This window comes from Schistocerca americana, chromosome 8, assembly GCF_021461395.2.
Source record: "Schistocerca americana isolate TAMUIC-IGC-003095 chromosome 8, iqSchAmer2.1, whole genome shotgun sequence".
NCBI lineage: Eukaryota > Metazoa > Arthropoda > Insecta > Orthoptera > Acrididae > Schistocerca > Schistocerca americana.
The window spans coordinates 212,500,282-212,513,887 of NC_060126.1; the positions used below are offsets into that span (position 1 = coordinate 212,500,282).

Sequence of the window (13,606 nt, forward strand, 5' to 3'; positions counted from 1 at the left end):
GCACCAATCACAATCCCATCCCACTCCATCAAATCACGACCTTCATACAGGTCCCTTTCAACTACATTAAGGGGTCGGTATCTGGTTCACGCCAGATGAAAACCCGGCGGGAATCACTGTTCAGACTATACCTCGACACGTCCGTGAACGTAACCTAGGACCACTGTTCGAATGACAATGTACTGTGTTTTGACACCAGGCTTTACGGGCTCTCCTGTGACCAGGGGACAGTGGAATGCAACTTGTAGGTCTCTGGGCGAATAAACCACGTCTGTTCAGTCGTCTGTAGACTGTGTGTCTGGACACAACTCTTCCAGTGGCTGCGGTAAATTCCCGAGCAACGCTACCTGCAGTACTCCGTGGCCCTGCTGCGGTGCCTTTCCTACGGAGCTTTCCACATGCTAACGACAATAATAAATAAAGATCCAATGAATGAGCAATCTTCAAGTTGAATATACACTCCTGGATATTGAAACAAGAACACCGTGAATTCATTGTCCCAGGAAGGGGAAACTTTATTGACACATTCCTGGGGTCAGATACATCACATGATCACACTGACAGAACCACAGGCACATAGACACAGGCAACAGAGCATGCACAATGTCGGCACTAGTGCAGTGTATATCCACCTTTCGGAGCAATGCAGGCTGCTATTCTCCCATGGAGACGATCGTAGAGATGCTGGATGCAGTCCTGTGGAACGGCTTGCCATGCCATTTCCACCTGGCGCCTCAGTTGGACCAGCGTTCGTGCTGGACGTGCAGACCGCGTGAGACGACGCTTCATCCAGTCCCAAACATGCTCAATGGGGGACAGATCCGGAGATCTTGCTGGCCAGGGTAGTTGACTTACACCTTCTAGAGCACGTTGGGTGGCACGGGATACGTGCGGACGTGCATTGTCCTGTTGGAACAGCAAGTTCCCTTGCCGGTCTAGGAATGGTAGAACGATGGGTTCGATGACGGTTTGGATGTACCGTGCACTATTCAGTGTCCCCTCGACGATCACCAGTGGTGTACGGCCAGTGTAGGAGATCGCTCCCCACACCATGATGCCGGGTGTTGGCCCTGTGTGCCTCGGTCGTATGCAGTCCTGATTGTGGCGCTCACCTGCACGGCGCCAAACACGCATACGACCATCATTGGCACCAAGGCAGAAGCGACTCTCATCGCTGAAGACGACACGTCTCCATTCGTCCCTCCATTCACGCCTGTCGCGACACCACTGGAGGCGGGCTGCACGATGTTGGGGCGTGAGCGGAAGACGGCCTAACGGTGTGCAGGACCGTAGCCCAGCTTCATGGAGACGGTTGCGAATGGTCCTGGCCTATACCCCAGGAGCAACAGTGTCCCTAATTTGCTGGGAAGTGGCGGTGCGGTCCCCTACGGCACTGCGTAGGATCCTACGGTCTTGGCGTGCATCCGTGCGTCGCTGCGGTCCGGTCCCAGGTCGACGGGCACGTGCACCTTCCGCCGACCACTGGCGACAACATCGATGTACTGTGGAGACCTCACGCCCCACGTGTTGAGCAATTCGGCGGTACGTCCACCCGGCCTCCCGCATGCCCACTATACGCCCTCGCTCAAAGTCCGTCAACTGCACATACGGTTCACGTCCACGCTGTCGCGGCATGCTACCAGTGTTAAAGACTGCGATGGAGCTCCGTATGCCACGGCAAACTGGCTGACACTGACGGCGGCGGTGCTCAAATGCTGCGCAGCTAGCGCCATTCGACGGCCAACACCGCGGTTCCTGGTGTGTCCGCTGTGCCGTGCGTGTGATCATTGCTTGTACAGCCCTCTCGCAGTGTCGGGAGCAAGTATGGTGGGTCTGACACGCCGGTGTCAATGTGTTCTTTTTTCCATTTCCAGGAGTGTAGATCTTCGATATAACAAATGCAAACGTACGACAGGTGTTATCTATTGCTACTGTCTACGACCATTTGTCACGGAGAGTGGTCTAATTTCCTGCTCTTTTGCCAGAAGAATGGGTCTGCAAAGTAAGCTGACGCCACAACAGACGCAGGAGTGCAGCGGAGAACACAACACGCAGGTTCTTTGTGCGGCAGGAAATGCTCTACACCGCGGACGAATATAAACCGGAGCCACACATCCCGTTGTATCACTCGAGATGGCTGCCTCAACCAGAACCGTTCTCCTTCTCTGCTTGGCCTTTGCGGTAAGTCTGTTATTACACAGCATTACAGCTGAAATCTGGGTCATCAGTTTGTTAGCAAAATTTTAATTTCGAAAGGGAAGAACCAATAGAATATTCATACATAGTTTCGAAATTGTGTCCATCGCTTACACAAGATAAACACGTAAAGTTGTCATCAACACGAAATTTGATTACAACACCACAGTGCTTTAGTATGTGTGAAATCCTATGGGACTTAACTGCTAAGGACATCAGTCCCTAAGCTTACACACTGCTTAACCTAAGTTATCCTAAGGACAAACACAAACACCCATGCCCGAGGGAGGATTCGAACCTCCGCCGGGACCGGTCGCACAGTCCGAGTGTTTTAATACTCATTGTCCTACTGGAGGTGGTATGCTGTTGCCTTCCTCTGACCTTTGGATAACGTAGTCGATCAGTTACACTATATGGACAAAAGTATGAGAACACTGTTAGGTGATATTAGTATGGGATGTGTCCATCGTTTGCCATTATAACGGCATGAACACTGCTAGGGACACTTCCGATGAGGTATTTGAATATACGTGGGGGAGCGACATCTCTTTCTTCATAGAGAACCGAAACCAAAGAAGAAGTTAGAGATGTTTGACGCTGGAACTGGGAGCCAATTCGACGTCCTGTTTTATCCTAAAGATACTGAGTTCAGGTCGGGATTCTGGGCAGACCGTTCCAGTCAGGAAAGATGCTGCTTCGTGACAGGTTGCAACCATGAAAATCATCCCCATACCATAACGTCACCCGTCCGTACTATACATGACGGCAGGTAATGTTCTTTAGGAATTCGACAAACCCAAATCCTCTCGTCTGATAGCCACAGTGTATAGCGTGATTCATCGCTCCAAATAATTTGTTTCTAGTCGTTCACTGTCCAGAGGCATTGCTTAGTACTGACTGCAGAAATGTGTGGTTTGTGACGAGATGCTCGACCAATGTAATCCTTTCTTTTCAACTCTCTATGTAAAGCCAGTGTGCTAACTGTACTAATAGTACCTCTTTTTAACCCACGGATGAGTCCTTCTGCCTGTTTCATTCGATTTTCAACTATGCTCTGCCATGCTAGACGATCGCTGTCCATCAGTGCATGAGGCCTGACTGCTCTTGGTTTAGCTGTTGTTCTTCCTCCGCGCATCCACTTCATAACTGCGTCACCAGTAGTCTACTTGGGCAACTTTAGAAGGCTTGAAACGTCCCTGATGGAATTGTTATTCAAGTGACATCCAGTGACTAGTCCATGTTCGATATCAGAGTGCTTGCCTGCGCTACTCATTGTGCTGTTACTGCTCCCCTCCCAACAACACAACATTCCTCGCCTCAATTTATACTACTGAATCCAACTCTCAAAACATCTAGTGGTCATTCCCTCTTTATGTAGGGGGGGGGGGGGGGGTACGGATACTTGTGATCGGGTTGTATGATATGGGTCCCTGCGATGCATGGTGCAAGTCGGAATTTTCAAATTAGCATACACTGTCAGAGATGAAAGAAGTGATAAATGATCGAGTGTTACATGATCGATAAATGTCCTAGGACGGCTGGGAATCGACCCGAGAGCTTTGATATCATATTCTGGTGCTTTAAATACAAGGAGTTGTAACACGTCTGACAAATTCTTATCTGCTGCAATGAATTCAACTTAATCTCGCTGTAATGTCTCAATTAGAAGAGGCGATGGCAAGCTAATAGAATTAGTAACTTCGGGGATCTACATCTACAACTACATACATACTCCGCAATCCACCATACGTTGGAAGGCGGAGGGTACCTCGTGCCACAACTAGCATCTTCTCTCCCTGTTCCACTCCCAAACAGAACGAGGGAAAAATGTACTGCGGTCAGCCTCAAATGCTGGTTCTCTAAATTTCCTCAGTAGCGATTCACAAAAAGAACGCCTCCTTTCCTCCAGAGACTCCCACCCGAGTTCCTGAAGCATTTCCGTAACACTCGGGTGTTGATCAAACCTACCAGTAACAAATCTAACAGCCCGCCTCTGAATTGCTTCTATGTCCTCTCTCAATCCGACCTGATAGGGATCCCAAACGCTCGAGCAGTACTCGAGAATAGGTCGTATTAGTGTTTTATAAGCGGTCTCCTTTACAGATGAACCACATCTTCTCAAAATTCTACCAATGAACCGCCTTCCCCACAACTGCCATTACATGCTTGTCCCACTTCATATCGCTCTCCAATGTTACGCCCAAATATTTAATCGACGATACTGTGTTAAGCGCTACACTACTAATGGAGTATTCAAACATTACGGGATTCTTTTTCCTATTCATCTGCATTAATTTACATTTATCTATATTTAGAGTTAGCTGCCATTCTTTACACCAATTACAAATCCTGTCCAAGTCATCTTGTATCCTCCTACAGTCACTCAACGACAACACCTTTCTGTACACCACAGCATCATCAGCAAACAGCCACATATTGCTATCCACCCTATCAAAAATATCATTTATGTAGATAGAAAACAACAGCTGACCTACCACACTTCCCTGGGGCACTCCAGATGATACCCTCACCTCCGATGAACACTCACCATCGAGGACAACGTACTGGGTTCTATTACTTAAGAAGTCTTCGAGCCACTAACATACTTGGGAACCAATCCCATATGCTTGTTCATTAGTCAGGAGTCTACAGTGGGGCACCGAGTCAAACGCTTTCCGGAAGTCAAGGAATATGGCATCCGTCTGATACCCTTCATCCATGGTTCGCAAGATATGTTTCGCAGGAGCGATGCTTCCTAAAGCCGTGCTGATGCATTGACAGCAACTTCTCTGTCTCAAGGAAATTCATTATGTTCGAACTGAGAATATGTTCGAGAATCCTGCAACAAACTTATGTTAAGGATATTGGTCTGTAATTTTGAGGATCCGTCCTTCTACCCTTATTATATACAGGCGTCACCTGCGCTTTTTTCCAGGCGCTCGGGACTTTACGTTGGGCAAGAGATTCGCGATAAATGCAAGATAAGTAAGGAGCTAATGCAGTAGAGTACTCTCTGTAAAACCGAATTGGAATCCCATCAGGACCTGGTGATTTATTTATTTTCAACCCATTCAGCTGCTTCACAACCCCAGGGATGTCTATCACTATGTACTCCACACTGGAATCTGTACGAGACTCAAACGGCGGTATGTTTGTACGATCCTCCTGCGTGAAAGATTTCTCAAATGCTAAATTTAAAATTTCAGCTTTCGTTTTGCTGTCTTCCGTTGGCAGGCCAGTGAGTGACTGGCTGGAAGCCTTCGACCAGCTTACCGATTTTATGTAAGACCAGAATTTCCTTGGGTATTTAGCAAGATCTTTTGCTAAGGTATGACGGTGGTAGTGGTTGTATGCTTCGCGCATCGCTCTTTTTGCACCAGCACGAATCTCTACTAACTTTTGCCTGTCCTCATTCTCCCGATCTTTCTTGTACCGCGAGTGCAACAGTCTTTGCTTCCTGAGCATTCTCCGAATTGCGCTGTTAGACCACGGTGGGTCTTTTCCGTCCGTAACCCACTTTTTCGGCACATACTTCGCCAATGCGTGATTTACACTGTGTTTAAAATTTGCCCATAATTCTTCCACGTCCATCGCACCGGAAGTAAATTAAGTCGATTCATTTACTAGGTGGGATGCTAACAACTGTTTATCTGCTCTTTCTAGTAAGAATACTCTCTTAGCCTTCTTGACCGACTTTTTAACTTTCGTAACCATAGTCGCAATGACAACATCATGATCACTAATCCCAGAAAGCAGCTGGCTGAGGAAGTATCACGTGAGGTCTGCAAGACCAGACCGGATATCTCAAAGCTAGTATCTGTTGAAATACAGGTAACCGAGCTAAGGTTCCGCTATCAAAAAATGTTCGATGACGTCCAGACGCGCATTGAGTAGCAGCGTAAACGCCCACGACGGGAAAAATAAATCCTGCAGCTACTGCTTTTTTTTGTTTGTTTCAGCACTGATGTTCCAAGGTGACACATAGGAATTTCCACAAATGTCGGTGGTTCTCGCTCCACACGGCTGTCTCTGTAGAAACAGGGTCCTAGTCGAGACTAACATATCGATGTGGAACACTTGTGGTTTACCAAGCAGGGAAGCAGCCTCGAATAGTAGTAGTACAAAAGCTGCCTAAGCGCGCCTCGCGCAGTTTTCGGCAAAAATCGTCCCTGAATATTAAAAACCACTTTTTCTTGCTCTTAAAATGTAAAAGAGACGTTTGTGTAAATTTTGCTTCAAAATACTGGAAATTTTTACAACATAAAATTAACAATTAAATCGTTTTCTTTTCGTCTGGCCTTACTACGAAACTACTATTCTTTACGTTTGCATAACGTTTAAGAAAGAATTTCTCTTTTATTAGCGTTATAGTAAAGCTTGATGGTGGCTTAAGGGAGCGAGTGGATATTGAATATATTGCTTGTTGGGGAATTTGACATTCTTTAGCGGGTCGACAGACAGCAAATGTCATGTATCAAATTGTTCTTCTCGACTTCCTCTACACCAGTCTGTTACGTTATGAACAGCTATCGTCGACATCAAATGCATGTCCGCAAGTGCTGTGCTCCTCTGCTGTAATACTACCTGGTAGACTTGTTTTACCTGGTGCCGAACATACTACTTTATTCATCTGACGAAACATTACAAGAGTAAAGAAAACATTAAAACAGAGCAGGTCAAATATTAATTTTAGAACTTAATTCCAAGCTAAATGATCCATTCAGTCTCACGCCTCAAGGGCAAGACAACTTTAATTTAAAACCGGCTGAAGGCCAACCACTTAAGACTCCAAAACAAGAATTTGAATTTTAAAAGGCCGAAGGCCTCATCTTAAAACATTTCTCTAACTTAGGCTGAAGGCCCAAATAATCTCACGCCTTAAGGGCAAAACAACTTTAATTTAAGTTAAGTGGAAGCCACACATAAACAAACAACAAGGACAAATAAGAAAAGGCAGCACATCAAACGGCGCACAGAAGTTTCCAAGGGTCGGCCTGGAATTCAAACACAAACCCTCGCTTAGATGAGACAGGCAGTCGGGCCAAGAATTCTCAATCCGACGGCAACCCAACCGACAGACAGTAAACGGACCAAGCGACAGGATAACTTCCGCTCCACCCGACCAGCACACAACAGGGAATTCAGTGGAACAACGCAGAAGGTATCGGCGTCCACAACGAATTACACATTCAGCTGTCAAACCACACGCCGTGCTGGACAGCCACAACACGACGAGGAAAACACATTGCCTGAATTTACGTCAACAGCCCGGGCAGGCAACTGGAACGTTAACGTCCGCAAGGCAGAAGGTTCCGCTGGTGCACTTCAATCCAAAAATAATCAAGTTAAGTTGTACTCCACAGGAGGGCGACTAGAATTTCGCCAACTGGAAAACACACGTAGTTGCTCGCGGGAATGTCCCAACAGCCCACAACGAAATTTAAACGACACAATGTAGTTGGGTCTGGCTGGTAGATTAAGTACTCAACTTTCGTGTCCGGGATCAGTGAGCTCGTAGCAAGCAGCCACAAACTATAAGAGCGAGGCCAAAGATAGTAAAAGGACGCGGATATCGATACAGGCTGCTGCTGCGACTCGCGGAGAAAGAGGATAACAGCATAATCGCGATAACCGCGGAAGACTAATCACAGAATAGCAACCAAGGTTTAATGCAAAGCATAACACGAGCCAGCCACGACTCAGTCTGCACAGCAGTGCATATATCGACGGTAGGAGCTGTGTGGTGTCTTATTTGGAAACTAACATCTTTCACTCGCTCACGAAGTTTTCTGTTGACAACGTTGATGTCCAGTTCACTCTTCACCCTCAAGTTTGCATTCAGTACTGCTCAGTTCTATTTCGGCTTTTCTTTTCCGCAGTCTTACTTGCACGTTAACAATGATACACTGCAGAACGGATAGGCTTCTTAATATTGAGTAGACCGTTGTATACCATGGTATGGATCGGCTCACTGAATGCAACGCAAGAGTGGCACAGCGACGGTGTATTGACACGGAAAGTGTGCGACATCGATCGCTCAGAAGCGCACGACAGCGTGCCTACAATATAAATCGCTCATCAAGAGTCAGTGGCACGAGCCATTCGCATGCAAATCTGCGCGTCTTACTATGAGGGACACTGCAGTGATCAGCTATTCAGGGTGTGAAAGAAGAGCTTTGGTAGCAGGAGAAAGAAAATATTGACATAATAGGACGAAAAACACAGATATATCAGTGTCGCGACTTGTTGCTACATTCCTGTCTACTTAAAATAATCACTTTGAATGCACTTACAGTGTCTCATAAATTTGCTATAGAAGTTGAAGCCATGATTGTAATAGTCTTCGGAAAAAGCTCACCAGTATGTTTTCATCAATATTTTGTAGTATATTGTACACGGACTATCTGGATGGAGAACGTTCGTGAATTATTAAGCTATATAACGTATTCACGAACTGCATAGCCTCATATCCAGCAGCTGGTAACATTTCCTCTAACATTTTGAGAAAATTCGTGGGGTTAGGTCGCCTCATTTATCTATGCAGACTCTTTACACTATAACCCACAGAGGAAGACTCCGGACGACCGGCTGCTACTGCACACAACCAGAGTAAGTGGTTGTTCGAGCGGGTACAATAATTCATCTTCGAATAACACTAGCAGGCAACAGCTGTGTTTTTGCATGTGAACGGCTCATCCCGCTGATGTTGGGATGAGCGGTTCATACCTTGCGCATATTTTCGTGCCGTTCTGAACTATCGAGGTCACGCACTTCCCTTGTGGTCCCCGTAGCGACAGTATCCACATCACATTACTTTTATGTGGGGGTGTTCTTACTTCCCTCTGTGTTTTGTGTGTCTGTGATGGAATATTACCGGCTTTGCCACCGCTGTGATAGACTTTTCACGGAAACTGGAGTAACAAACCGAATAGATCATAGTTATATTATGACTCTGTAAATGCCACCGGAAACCAAGGGTCATTTATACCAAAACCTTGCCATGAACAATGTACGAAATTTTGGCGTTCGTGTTCATCTCGTGTATGACAACCTGACTTTTCGTTTCAGAGTAGGATGACAAGGGGCATGTCCAACCTTCATCCTTACGTTGGCTTGATTTCTGATGTGGACACTTTTAATGAGGTGTCTGATTGCCTGTGGCGGAATGGCATCCAATTCCTGGAACCAGAGAGTGGTTCTGGAGAAAAATCATAGCTCTAACTCACCCAACAGGTGTTCCAGCGGGGGGAGGGCGAGACTCTGGGTGGGTCAGAACGTTTCAGAAATGTTTTTGTTGTTGTGGCCTTCAGTCCAGAGACTGGTTTGATGCAACTCTCCATGCTAATCTATCCTGTGCAAGATTCTTCATCTCCCAGTACCTACTGCAACCTACATCCTTCTGAATCTGTTTAGTGTATTCATCTCTTGGTCTCCCTCTACGATTTTCACCCTCCACGCTGCCCTCCAATACTAAAGTGGTGATCCCTTGATGCCTCAGAACATGTCCTACCAACCGATCCCTTCTTCTAGTCGTGGCACAAATTTCTCTTCTCCCCAATTCTATTCAATACCTCCTCATTAGTTATGTGATCTACCCATCTTCAGCATTCGTCTGTAGCACCACATTTCGAAAGCTTCTATTCTCTTCTTGTCTAAACTATTTATCGTCCACATTTCACTTCCATACATGGCTACATTCCATACAAATACTTTCAGAAAGGGCTTCCTGACACTTAAATCTATACTCGTTTCATCTTCATAAACGCTTTCCTTGCCATTGCCAGTCTACATTTTATATCCTCTCTACTTCGACCATCATCAGTTATTTTACTCCCCAAATAGCAAAACTCCTTTACTACTTTGTCTCATTTCCCAATCTAATTCCCTCAGCATCACCTGACTTAATTCGACTACATTCCATTATCCTCGTTTTGCTTTTGTTGATGTTCATCTTATATCCTCCTTTCAAGACACTGTCCATTCCGTTCAACTGCTCTTCCAAGTCCTTTGCTGTCTTTGATAGAATTGCAATGTCATCGGCGAACCTTAAAGTTTTTATTACTTCTCCATGGATTTTAATAGCCAATCCGTATTTTTCTTTTGTTTCCTTTACTGCTTGCTCAATATACAGATTGAATAACATCAGGGAGAGGCTACAACTCTGTCTCACTCCCTTCCCAACAACTGCTTCCCTTTCATGTCCCTCGACTCTTACAACTGCCATCTGGTTTCTGTACAAATTGTAAATAGCCTTTCGCTCGCTGTATTTGACCCCTGCCACCTTGAGAATTTGAAAGAGAGCATTCCAGTCAACATTGTCAAAAGCTTTCTCTAAGTCTACAAATGCTAGAAACGTAGGTTTGCCTTTCCTTAATCTATTTTCTAAGATAAGTCGTAGGGTCAGTATTTCCTCACGTGTTCCAACATTTCTACGGAATCCAATCTGGTCTTCTCCGAGGTCGGCTTCTACCAGTTTTTCCATTCCTCTGTAAAGAATTCGTGTTAGTATTTTGCAGCTGTGGCTTATTAAACTGGTAGTTCGGTAATTTTCAAGTCTGTCCACAAAACATTGTCTCATAGTTGTCGATGTATGACAGGATGCATGTTCAAGCTGACACAGTCACTGTCTCCGAACTGTTTCTGTCCTGTACGCAGTAGACAAAACTATGAAATCAGTTCAAATTTTTCCGCACCGTGGATTTTACTTTCATCCTGAGCACGAAAAACACACCTATAACGTAGCACCACCTCCATCGTACTCCACTGTTGGCACTACACATGGGGGCAGGTAATGTTTTCCAGGCATTAGCCAAACCCAGACTTCCCCATCGGATTGCAATAGGGCATAGCGTGATGCATCACTCTAAATGACTGTATTTCCGTCATAAACAGTCCCCTTACGCCTCTTCAAGCGCCGCTTTGCACTGACTACAGAAATATGTTGCTTATGAGAATATTCTCTACCACTGTACTCCATTCTTTTTAACTCTGTACGCACATTCATTGTCATAGCTGGAGCGTTGGTAGCACTTTGGAACTCATGGGTCATTCCCCCCGCAGATTTCACACTATTATTTTACAGCCATCTCCAATGCTCGATGCTCCCTGTCCCTCAGTATTACTTAACTTCGTCTAATATGAGGTCCTAAATTTCGACGTTAAATTTATCGCTAATTATATTACTTTCGTTTTTCATCCGTTTAGTCTCAATCCCTAATCGGTGCTCAGAAGTCAGTTGATTCCATTCAACAGGCACTGTAATTCTTGCTCAGTTTTACTGAGTATACGAATTCATCAGCGGATCCTTTCATTGATATCCTTTCTTCTTAAATTTTAGTCCCACTCTTTAATCCTTCTTTTATTTCCGTCATTGCTTCTATGATGCATGGATTGAACAGTAGTGGACAAAGACTACATCCCTGTCTTACAACATCCCTAAACCGACCACTTTAGTCTTATTTTTCGCAGTATTTCGAATATCTTGCACTTTTTTACATCGTGCGACGCTTCTTCTAGGTCGACAGATCATTTGATAAGGTCATGGTTTTTTTCAAGACATCGTGGTTGGAAAATGAGAAGACGCTAGCGTTGGTTTCAATAGCGACTTGTCGCCCTTGTCTGTAGGTTGTGGCCGCGGTGGCGCAGGAGTCTGCTGACGCGCCGCCACCAGCGGTCCCTAGCGGAGGTGTGGCCAACAACCAGGAACCAGTGCAGCCGGTGGCGGGCGACGGAGTTGCTGGGGACCAGGCGTTACAAGACCGCTGGGGGATATCCGCGAGCTTCCATACCGGCTGAGCAGACTGCTGCCGCATCCAAGAAATCAGACAGCTTTACTTTCTTTTAAACTTTTATGTCTCTTCTACAGCTCAAACATTTAACATTACTCCTGTTCCTGTATCGAAAGGGACCTATAAATGAACATGTGTTACAAAAGAATAAATAAATTTTAGCATTCAAAAAAGGTAATGCTGATTTTGTTTGCATACTGAATGTTTTGCCAATTTAACTCTTATCCTAAGAGCAAAATGAATGATAAGTTTCGAGACAGAAGCAAATGTTTAATTGTGTTTCCAACACAACTTTATCTATTTTCTGGTTTTTCTCTGGTCTATTACCTACACAGTACAAAGGACTGTACTTACAGTTAAGCAGTCACTGACGGCAATAAAAATTTTTACAGTATGACGAATTATTCTGACGTATATTACTATTTGTGAAGATAATCATCATATAAAGTATATTAAATGTTTTAACTTTCAGCCCATTTGGAACCGAAGTCCATCCTCGACATCAGTATAATGTGTGACATTCATAGGTACAAATACTCTCTTGTGTCCATTGCAGGATGGAAGATATGAGCCTCTGAGTGCCGTTTTGAGGAATTTCCTGCCATACTTGAAACTGATGCTGTCTCATACGAGGTGCATTCAAGTTCTAAGGCCTCCAATTTTTTTTCTCTGGACTGGAAAGAGATAGAAACATGCGCGTTGTTTTAAAATGAGGCCGCATTCATTGTCAATATGTCCCAGAGATGCCAGCACCGTACGGCAGATGGAATTTTACCGCCAGCGGCGAGAATGAGAAATGTTTTAAATACTTAAAATGGCGACGTTTTCTTTACTTGAACAACGTGCAATCATTCGTTTTCTGAATTTGCGTGGTGTGAAAGCAAATGAAATTCATCGACAGTTGAAGGAGACATGTGGTGATGGAGCTATGGATGTGTCGAAAGTGCGTTCGTGGGTGCAACAGTTTTATGAAGGCAGAACATCGTGTGACAACAAACCGAAACAACCTCGGGCTCCCACAAGCCAGTATGACGACATGATCGAGAAAGTGGAGAGAATTGTTTTGGGGGATCACTGAATGACTGTTGAACAGATCGCCTCCAGAGTTAGCATTTCTGTGGGTTCTGTGCACACAATCCTGCATGACGACCTGAAAATGCGAAAAGTGTCATCCAGGTGGATGCCACGAATGCTGACGGACGAACACATGGCTGCCCGTGTGGCATGTTGCCAAGCAATGTTGACACGCAACGACAACGGATGAGACGTGGACGCTATTTTTCAATCCAGAAACAAAGCGCCAGTCAGCTCAATGGAAGCACACAGATTCACCGCCACCAAAAAAATTTCGGGTAACCGCCAGTGCTGAAAAAATGATGGTGTCCATGTTCTGGGACAGCGAGGGCGTAATCCTTACTCATTGCGTTCCAAAGGGCACTACGGTAACAGGTGCATCCTACGAAAATGTTTTGAAGAACAAATTCCTTCCTGCACTGCAACAAAAACGTACGGGAAGGGCTCCGCGTGTGCTGTTTCACCAAGACAACGCACCCGCACATCGAGCTAACATTACGCAACAGTTTCTTTGTGATAACTTTGAAGTGATTCCTCATGCTCCCTAC

The 13,606-nt window shown here is 45.3% G+C and overlaps 1 long non-coding RNA gene across 1 annotated transcript; it reads left to right on the forward strand.

Moving 5' to 3' along the window:
- Window positions 1–1,953: 1,953 nt before the first annotated feature.
- LOC124545047 lies at window positions 1,954–12,162 on the forward strand. Its single transcript, XR_006967586.1, has 2 exons — window positions 1,954–2,181; window positions 11,821–12,162. It is a non-coding gene; the product is annotated as an uncharacterized LOC124545047 (long non-coding RNA).
- The last annotated feature ends 1,444 nt before the right edge of the window (window positions 12,163–13,606 follow it).